This window comes from Humulus lupulus, chromosome 8, assembly GCF_963169125.1.
Source record: "Humulus lupulus chromosome 8, drHumLupu1.1, whole genome shotgun sequence".
In the NCBI taxonomy this organism is placed as follows: Eukaryota; Viridiplantae; Streptophyta; class Magnoliopsida; order Rosales; family Cannabaceae; genus Humulus; species Humulus lupulus.
The window spans coordinates 114,494,364-114,502,231 of NC_084800.1; the positions used below are offsets into that span (position 1 = coordinate 114,494,364).

Here is a 7,868-nt window from a genome sequence, read left to right on the forward strand (position 1 = left end):
TGAGGGTCCATAAAATGACCCTCAACCCCTAAATTTTTCACCACCAAACATTCAGCCAAAAGCTCATCCTCGTGATGGCCCCCAAGAAGAAATAGACTGGTTCGTCGCCCCTCCTAGTGTTATATTGACCAGGACAGTGGCTAAGTATTCCAAGAAGTATGGACTTCCTGGAGTTACTTTAGACAAACTCACACCAGACCAAAGGGCAAATGTGCCTGGAGGTGCCTTCAGCGCCTAGTCGAGGTTTCATATCGAGGCAGGGGCGATCTTGCCCTTGCACGAATTTTTCCAAGGGGTGGCCAATTATTTCGAGGTCGCCCCTTTTCAAATAACACCCTATGGATATAGATTACTATCATCACTCTATATCCTTTACAACCATAAAAAGTGGCATGTGCCTACACCACATGAGATTAACTATCTGTTCGAGCTCAAGTCCAACCCCAACCAAAACAACATGGGGTTTTTCCACTTCTGCCACCAGGAATCTACTCACATATTCTTGAGTAATGTTACCTACAAATCCAACGTAGGAAAGTACTTCCTTACGATAGACCTGGTCGCTGACAACCTGGCCTATACTCGAGGAGGAAATTTTTTTTATCTTTAGTCGGACCTTCTGGTCGTTTATTTATATCAATTTTTCCTTTCATTATCCTTAGAAATTGGTGTTGCACCTAGGTCCATGGCACCGACCAGACCCCACACCAGAAATGGAGATAAGGGCCACAACCTTGGCCAGCATGACAAACATAGAGAAAAGCGTCAAGGAGCTGGTGAATGAAAGAAATCTAAGGCTGGTCGGCCTTCTGGAACCTCACCAAGAAGTGAGGGAATCCACCACGCAGAATGCTACTAGATTTCCTCTCCCCTAGCAACAACAAGTTGTGTCACAACCCTAGAGGCAACGACCAACGAGAGTGACCATCCGAGAACCACACAGCAGCCCCCGGGCTGCTGCTGCCCCTATCCACCATGGGAGGGGAAAACAAAAAATATCAGAGTATATCGGGCCTATACTTGAGTCCTTTGATGAGAATGGTATAGACTTCTCACTCTTAGATAGCTTTCCCATCCCCTGTCACTGATTTGACAGGGACGGTAACTTTAAATTTATGACCAGTAATTTTAATTTGGACTTCTCCTAGGCAGATAGCGAGTAAATAACATATCAACCAATAATAATAGTTCAGGTATAACAATTAGAATTTCCCTTTCCATTATTCCATTACTTCTACAAAACCACTTTATCTGATCGTTTGGTTTTGTTTTGCAGTCATGCCTTCTGAAGTCGCTTTCGATATGTACACCAATGCTGAAGCTCCTGCGAGCAAAAAGAAACCGAGAAGGAGGCATCGTGGGGAGAGCAGCAGTGATCCCTCCAGAAAAAGGGCTCAAACAGAAGATCCTCCAGCTCCAACTCCTTCCAGAATTACAATGCCCCCTCCTTCTCCTCACAATGGTCCTTCCTCTGAGCAGGCAGGGAGATCCCCAACTGTTGATTTGCATAACAGCGCCTTCAACGCTACCTATGAGAAGCTACAAAGACTGTTTAGGCACCGTCACAGCCAGGAAGCCTTTTCCCATCTTCCCCCACTGAAGCACAGCCAGGTCATGAGTTGTGGGCTTTCTGAAGTCCTCAGTGTAAATGTGTTTTTTTTCTTTAGTTTCAGTCGAGAAACATTTTCTCTAAAAAAATCTAAGTGCTTCCCTTTTTCTCTGTTCGTAGGGTTTCGTAACCATGAGCCATGGTGGGCATCATGTTAAGGAAATAGAGGCCAAACATGCCGAGGAGACCAAGATGTGTGAGGAGAAGGTTAAGGCAGCTAAAGACAAAGTTGCCAGTCTAACCAAGGAGTTGAAGAGGAGCTAGCCAAAGCCGTTGCTGCCAAAGAAAAGTTTAAGGAGGCTTTGGAGAACAACTTCAAAGAAGCGACCAAACTCCAAGAGGACCTGGCGGCCAGCATGAAGGAGGCCATTGAGCTGGAGGAGCGGGTCAAGCTTCTCGAGGAGACCAATTCCCAAAACCTGGAGAAGTTCAGAGGAGCAATTTTCAATTTCTTCTATCTGTTTTGGAAGAACAACCCAGGAGCGGATTTCAGCTACCTTCTCGAGCAGATGAGGCAAGTCGAACTAGGGAAGTGTGCTGCTCCCCTGGAAGAGGAAAAGAAAGCTCAGGAATCTCCTAAAAGTTCCTTGGCGACAGTCATTGATGGTGCCGAAGAAGATGCGGGGACAACAGTCGACCAACAATCTCAGCCAGATCCTCCTCCAACTGCACAATGATCTATAATTATTTTTTTTAATTTGTAACTAAAACATATGAATAACAGTTCGTATTGTTGAGACAATTTTGCTGCGTAATGCAGCTTTTCTTTTAATTTTAATAACATCCGAGCAGCAACTGCTCGCGGTGTAAAGACATTTCATTATGATATTACAATATCTTTATTACTATTATAACATCTGCTCGTATGACCAAACTTAGCATAACACTTTGTCTAGATTTTACAAAATTTAACTAAATTTTTTGAAAAATACTTCAAGTGTCGTAGTATGCTTTCCCTTATTTTTCTCGTGTGTTTACATATGCTTGTTGATATGCTTTGCTTGCTTAGTATCTTATATGCCCCCCAAGTGATCGAGGAACTTAAGGTTCTCGGTCACTTTCCATGACCAAGTCCTGTTTGAACATTACTGCTCGCGTACTTATAATCAAAACGATAATATAGCAAAACAACACACATGACGATCAAATACTTGTAATAAATACAATAATGGGCAATAATAATTGGCTACATACAATTCCTTTTATTTCTCGTAATAAATGGACAAAAATTGTGTATGTACAAGTGATCAAAAAATTGATCTTACACTTGTAAGCGACCACACTACAACAAAAACCCATTCCCATAACACAAAAATTTAACAGTTTTAAAAAAGTATTATAATATATACAAGTGTATATGTATATAGGTGGGACTTAAAACCAATTTGGCGCCTAATTTTCCCAAGCCCCCCAAATTTTTTCACACGATCCTAATTAACCAAAAAAAAAAAGAAAAAAAAAACCCCATATTCACACGGTCCCAGACAGTCCCCGATTCCCCTCTCTCTCTCTTATTTCTCTGTATTTACCCCCTCTCTCTCTCTTCGTTTCTCTGTGTTTACCCCCTCTCTCTCTCTTCATTTACCCTCTCTCTTTCTCTCTCTTCGTTTCTCGACCAATCTGCCCAGGAGGAGGACGATTAAGCTTGCCCAGGTACGTTTTCCTCTCTTCATGTAAATGTGTATGAATACCCATTTTCAAGTTTGACATTTTCAATTCTTCTCTACGCAAGCTTTGTTTTTAAAGTGGATTTTTGAAATTTTCAAGTTCTACCCAAGATGTATGCAAGCTATAGAGGAGTCTGCAAAGAAAGAGCTCAGTAAGACAAGCCGAATCATGTACTATTCTTTTTAATGCTTTATTTCAGTTATAATTTTTTGTGTTGGGTTCTTATCCATGATGCATTTTATTTGATTCTTTGCTGTGATGATATTTGTTATGGACTTTTTGAGAAAATGGTAGTCTTTTTTTTCTTTTCTTTCTAAAATGGGAACTCTCTTTTTGGACTGTTTATGATGTTGTGTTCTTTTCTTTCTAAACTGGAAGTCTTGTTTTTTATGGACTATTTATGATGCTCTGTCAAGTACACCCCAGAATCACATCCTCCCTTTCGAACTGTTGTAGGCCATGATGATGAACATTTAAGTTCTCAGGTGCATAGGCATTTGACAAAGTAGCAACATATCAGCATTGTGTGTGGTGGTGCAACTGTTTAATGATAAAAGCATGAAATTTATTATTATGAAAATCATGAGCAGTGTCTGAGAAAAAGAGCCTATGTTCTCATTCTACCAATTTAATTAAAAATCATCAAAGCACCAATCCAATATTCAACTTATAAAACTGCCACTTTTATTTTTCTTTATTCTTTCTTTCTTTTTGGTCCATTATTTTCCTTCCTTAGTTAAACTTATTTGGCTGGTATAGGTGAAAGAGAGAGATAGTCTTTAATGCTACTCCAAGGAACCCCTAAACATGGCAGTTGTAGTTGTACAGTGATAGAGCTTAACTTCCTCTGCTCTTATCTCTTCACACCACCATTAACACTCCTGCAAAACAGTGTTAATGTATTTGCTCATTACAATGTCTCCATTATACAAGTATTTAAATATATGTTATATAAAAGTGTAGTACTTGGCAATTGTATAAATGAAAATGAATTAAATAATAATAATACAGTCCTAAAAGGAAACTGAAATTAATTATTATTGATAGAGCTATAGTAGTGCAGTTGATAACTTGATATTTAGTACATGACATTTTAGTAGTCAAACTCCATAGGCGTTGAACTAATGATGATATATATTTGATAAATTGTAGTGAAAATCAAACATTATTATAAGTATATATAGATACATCTCTTTTAATATGCTATCTTAGTTTGAAATTATCAAGATCAATAGCTAGAGATACACTATATTGATTTTTCTTAATATTTTATTTTGTAAATATAAGATTGTTCATATAATCATAAGAATTTGAGTCAAGAAGTAATAACCTTGTAGTAAGGCACTTTAGAGCATAATGAAAGATTAAAGAGGCATTAGTAATTTTTTTTTTAACATTCTAAAAGCTAAAGCTAAGCTAATGTATTTTCTTTTTCTTTTTCTTTGCATGCTAATTTTCTTCCTGAGATTAGTTTATTGTTCCATAGTTACCACTGAAGTTTCAAGTTGTTTTAAGCATTGAACTTTCTTAAAACTAAAATCTTGTTTCACTTGCTGTTTTTACGAGTATCATCTTAGTGGGGGGCATTCATTTATTTTATTTTTTTCACAGGACTTTCATGTTATGTCAGCGTGTTTCTTAATTTTAAATTGCATCAAACTCACCTATAAATTTAAAGCTCAATCAATTTCTTACTACATATCTTCTTTGTTTCATGGTTATTATATACTATAGCTGCAGTGTGGGATTAAAGAAATGAAACAGATTATTTAGTGATAAGTTGCCACCACAATCAGCGTCTTCCCATATTCTCTCGAATTACTCACATCTCTAATCAACTAATACCAGGTTCATTCATCTAATGATTCTATCTCTCTCTCTCTCTCTCTCTCTCTCTCTCTCTATGAAGCATTATCATAATAACAAATGGAAATAAATGCTCTGAGATTATTATTATTAATAATATCTATTTTCTTGTCTCCTTCTTTGTTGATGGAGAACACTTTAAAAAGTGGTGGTCCAACTTTTAAGTCTCCTTCTCTATAGACTACTCCATCCATTAGTATATATAGTTTATAGTTTAGTGATAGAGCTTAAACATAAGATATGAAAATATCATCCTTTCATTTTGTTTTGCTTTTAGTCTAATGGGATTTATACATATAGAGAGAGAAATTTGACAGCTTATTGTAATTTTTTCTTTAAAATTTTATTGGATTATAATTAAAAGAGTGGAGGCACAGGTAGAAAAAATTATTACAAGTAAATGTTTTGTCTTTTTACAACCTACAACACCAAGAGGCCTGAAAATTCTATACATTTAAATCTCATCACAATTGATCAAACCATTGCTTATCACTATGTGTTAATTTCCTAGAACAAACCCCTGTAATTCTATATTTGACCACAGTCTTTATATTCTGTACAATTGAATCTATTTGTTTACATCTGAAATGCCACAAAATTTCATTTCTGTTTGACCATATTTGATAGACCATAGCAGCAACTGTGACAGTAAGCACTCCTTTTTTAAAACGACTATGCTTGCTATGTCTAATGCTACTTATTAACCTGAGTAAAGAAGCAGCTGATGTATTCTAATGTAACCATGTATTTAAGTCTTGTAACACCCTGCAACTATACAAGCAGTCAAAATATAAATGCTATATAGTTTCCAATATACTGAGTCTGTCCCATACCATCTATTGCCAATATACTGAGTCAAGCACTGGACAAAATATCTGATAGCCTTGCTTAATCTGATATTTCTCAGTTGAGAAATTTTGAGTATATAAGCTCTGTTTAAACCTGTTTTTGACAACCACTATTTTTTTCCAGAACCAGATACTTGATGATGGAGCTGATATACTTTTTCTGATTTACCAAAAAAAAAAATGTTTTGTGTTTTTCCTTTTTTAAATGTGTCTCCATTTGTACAAGTTGCAATATGCTTTCGTTTTCTAATTTATTAGATATATTTTGATTTATTTTGCTTTTGCTTTTAAGGATAAAAAGTTTCCAACTTGATTACATACGTACGGACAAATAGTTTCTCCATCCATATACTTAGTTTGGTATTCATTTTGGGAGTATAGTGCATGCTAGTTTAAGCCATTGTCATGAAAGTCAATTCCTAAAATATCTAAACTTTAAAAAACCTCTTACAAAGAAACACACTACTTTAATCGTCCATCACAATAATAAATTAATATATTTAGTAAATGGTATACTATTTTTCTTATGTTTATTTGGAATCTATCAAAATGACATTTTCATAAGCATCAATTTTACAAAATATCAACGATGTTTGTAACATAATAATATATATGAAGGGGGCAAATGTTCTATTGGGGACCAGTAGTTTGGTTCGTATATAAAATGAGCTTGGTTTGTATATAAAATGAGTTGCAGCCTCATTATTAATTTTATTGAATTTTATGGTTTTTTTGTATCATTTAATTTTAATTTTGTATTAATCTTTTAGGTATTGATTATATTCTTTAGGTTGTGGATCGAATTGGCAAGGAGCATTGCAAAGTTAATTAAGTTGATTATTAATTGCAAGAGGTACGGAATGATGTTCTTTTTAACTCTTATTATTAATATCTTAAAAATGTTAGAGGAGTTTGAATATCTTAAATATTTATCCATAGAGAAGTAGGTTCTGAGATTAAAATTGTGTGATGCAGTGATAACGAAATGTTGAAAACTTGTGTGTATTAGAGAAGTGGGTTCTGGAAAATTAGTTTGTGTGTTGTTTGAATTTTTTGACTTGGTATTGATAGATGGTTAGGTAAGCTTTTATATGTATAGATTAGATTTTTCATTATATGTATAGATTAGATTTTTCATTTAGTCATATTGTTTTCATTATTTCCATATGTATAGATTAGATTTTTCAGCCATAAATATTGATGAAAAATAACTCAAATAACAATTATATGTATAATCAAAGATAAAAACAAGTTATACTAATATATAACCAGCCAAAATTATTCCTTAGTGCAAAACCAAGTGGGATGCTACCATAAATTTTTAAATTATATTTTAAGAGAATCAAGGCTTAAATGCCACTGTAGACTTAATTGCCACAAATAAATAAGTAATTAATAATATATAAATATATGTTTACCTTGATATATAATTCAAATTTAGCAAGGATGGCTGCAATAGTCATGCCAATAGAAATATAAAAGGACACTATTTAAAAGTAAATAAAATCCACAAAGCTACTTAATGAGTAAGGGAATTAACACTGAACTGATACATGTACTGTGAAGAGTATCCATGTTTAGAAGTTGGAACAGACCTTGTGGTGTTATTCATATATTTATGTAATCTGTAATAGGAATATTAGATTCAGACCTGTGAGTTTATGAAACATAAAAATAAAAATAAAAAGTGCTAGCATGTGATGTAGTTGTGGTAACTGTGTTTAGAGTTGTGTGTAAGATAGGGACTTAAGACTTGTGTTTCCTAACTTGAATATAAATAGATTTCATTTTATTACCTTTATCACATCAATTTAAAGTATTCACAAAAGTAAAGGTAATCGAAGAAGACACTACTACAAATATGTTTGTATTTTTGC

General features: G+C 34.7%; 1 long non-coding RNA gene across 1 annotated transcript; it reads left to right on the forward strand.

Moving 5' to 3' along the window:
* The first annotated feature begins 5,056 nt into the window (after nt 1-5,056).
* LOC133796493 (uncharacterized) lies at nt 5,057-6,847 on the forward strand. The gene is made up of 2 exons (XR_009875466.1): nt 5,057-5,125; nt 6,782-6,847. It is a non-coding gene; the product is annotated as an uncharacterized LOC133796493 (long non-coding RNA).
* The last annotated feature ends 1,021 nt before the right edge of the window (nt 6,848-7,868 follow it).